A 2,961-nucleotide genomic window follows, 5' to 3' on the forward strand; every position below is an offset into this window, starting at 1 on the left:
TTTCATTATTTTATTACTAAATCAACTGTAAATGGAGTATCCGCAGTAAAATTGAATACTTTGTTGCTCCCATTTCTTCTTAAGTTGCGCAAATCTTCTTTAAGAATCAAAATTATTAGTATTGCTAGTAATAAAATAACTGTTAAAAGTTATGTAGTATCCTGTGTTATGCCTTCGCCAAAAAGATCAAAATCCATATGATAAAACAAGGGTTTATACTTCAACTGTTCGTCCTGATAGTGTTTTGAAAGTCCTTTTTGAGCCTTAATAGAACTCCAACAGATGCGTGATTAGCTGACGCAAAAGGCATGGCGCCATTTGCTGGTATTACCACTTAACTACCAAAAGGTCAGATGGTTGCAATCAAAAATGCTAATAAAGTCCAAAGTTCGCCAAATGTGCTGTAATGCCTTGTGGAAAATCAAGCTTGCAGATAGGACTTATAGGACTTCCTAACGCGAGTAGCATTGTTAGCTAGGACATGTCAACGTTTCAGCAATATCTGAACACTTCCTGAGCTTTAGCTTCAGCTTTAGTGGACTCGCCATTTATGTCTCCCAGCGTAACTCCGATTGTATCCCTCTTGGAAACAAACATCTTCTTATGCCTTTTTACTTTTTTTTAGTTGACTAAGCTAAACACTCATTCATCTCCAATGCTTTGACTCTTTGACCAGTTGTACCCACGTGAAATCACGTAATCCCAGTCACACGTGTCGTTGTGGTAAATATACACAGAAAGGCTATACCAACAAACTGAGCACAAAAAAAAAACTTGAAAGACAAAAATAAGCAATACTACACCAGCAAGAGGTGTAATTTACCATAAAAATGTTGCATGCAACCAAAGTAGGTTACCAGGGAGTGAATCACATAAAACATGAAGATGTAAGCTCTGGTTTAAGAAATGTTAATCTTTGAAATATCAACTACAAAACTGCTAACTCCTGGTTAAAAAAAAAAGAAATAAAATTTGTACATATAACTTTTCATTTTAAAAATGCTTTTTCTCTGGAATAAAAATCACTCAGAAGGTATGCTATGAATAACACATATAGGCTATATGGAAATCATGTTTAATCTTTGACTGTGTGTATGTTTGTGTGGGGGGTTTTACTCACTAAAGTGCTTCTCCCCGTCATAACATGTCATTTTAGACACTATTACTCCCAAAAGAGGCCAACGTTTGACACAGACTGTAAGGTCATCTGTCAAACAAAGGAGAAAATGGTGATATGTTTTATCTTTTGAGGCTATAAATATCTAAAATGTGAACCTATCTGTACCTATGTGTAATAATCTGTAAATGAATAATATATATCATCTTTATGAAAATATAAAAACAAGAAGAAGCTTTCAATTCGCACATCCAGAGCCCTGTTACCCTGCTGTTATCCCTCCCTGACTCCTGCGACAGGGTTCAAAGGTTGCCATGGAAACCTGCATCCTAGTGGGAAGACAATGTGTTCTGCCCCGGAGCAACTGGAGCAAGTGTATAGGGCGGGTGGGGAGGATTTTCTGACCTTTGACCCATCAAGGTGGCCAGGGGAAGAGATGGGGGAGGGTTAGCACAGCAGGGTTGGAGATTCATTTGATCCTAGCTGAGGGCTGGCGTTAAAGGTTGTGGGCGGAGCTGCTTCGGACCTCAGTGACTTGTGCCATGCCGCCTCCTGGATTTTTCAAAGAGCCCTGGGTGTGAGAGATAGCTGCCCTCTAATCCGCCAGGCCGGTCTCACCTTGCCTCCTCGGTGTCGCTGTGATAGTACATCTTTTGTGTTAGATCTCCGCAGCTGTCACCACCATACGGATGGGATGACTGCCTTGTGAGGGTTTGTGTACACGCTTGTGTGTGACAGAGGAACATAGAGATGTGAAAGGTGCATAACCTAGTCAAAGAGTAGGATTACCATGGGACTTCAAAGGTCACAAATACATTTTTTATTTGTGATGGAGATTTCATAATAAAACATCATTTTAAAAGCTTTAGTCTTTTCAAACAGGATAATTTTACTAATAGAAAAGATGAAAATATATATTCCTAAAAGTATTTTCTCATTAAAGTTTTTTTTTTTTTTTGCTTTTTCAAGCTGACCACAAAAATGACACTTTTCTATAAAACTCTCATATTGTTATTCTTCTTTCCAGGGTTGCCTGGGTTTGACATTGGTTTTCCATCGCTCATTTGTACGTTGCAGTGTCAATAATATCAAGGTCAATTAATCTTGTTAACCTTCATACAAGGGAGGTGTTGCTATGGGCGTAGCTTTGCATAGGGACCATAGGGACATGCCCCTACCAAAAATTTGGACCGACCTACTCGTCCCTACCAAAAATTACATGTGAAGAACATGTTTATAATTTAAAATACAGCATTGTTGCAGCAGTAGAGGAGTTCTGGATGGAGAATATTGACGGACGAAAACATGTTTTATCTAAAATGCAAAATGTTTATTTATTTATTTTTTTTTACAATTTTGGTATAATTCCTGCTGTAGGTTGCTTTGTAAGCTAAAGACATGTTTTAGAGTCTCTATACTCAAGTTAACGATTAATCGATTACTAAATTTTTTGACATTATTTCAATAATTGATTAATACGATGAATTGTTTCAGCCCTAAATAAAATACATGAAATGGGCTAAACAGAGTAACTACAGCCTAGATGCACAATTTGTAAAGTCAAGTTAATATATTAAATGCTCAGTGTCAGTTTCTCTTCTAGTTCCGGTGCTCATGCAAATACATTTATTTGGTGTCCCTTGAATCTATAATTTCGCTTTGTTGCAAGATACAAAAGAGAACATTTAAAAGATAAGAGTAGGTTTTACATCTCTTTACCTCTGCACAATACTATATCTTCAAAATAAAAAGTATAACATATGGCAAACATATTTAGACTATATTCTGTTAAATAAGCACAGATTTACCTACTGTCTTAGTCGCTGGTAATTTCAAATGCAAAT

This window comes from Cyprinodon variegatus, unplaced genomic scaffold, assembly GCF_000732505.1.
Source record: "Cyprinodon variegatus isolate N-32 unplaced genomic scaffold, C_variegatus-1.0 Scaffold95, whole genome shotgun sequence".
NCBI classification, from domain to species: Eukaryota; Metazoa; Chordata; class Actinopteri; order Cyprinodontiformes; family Cyprinodontidae; genus Cyprinodon; species Cyprinodon variegatus.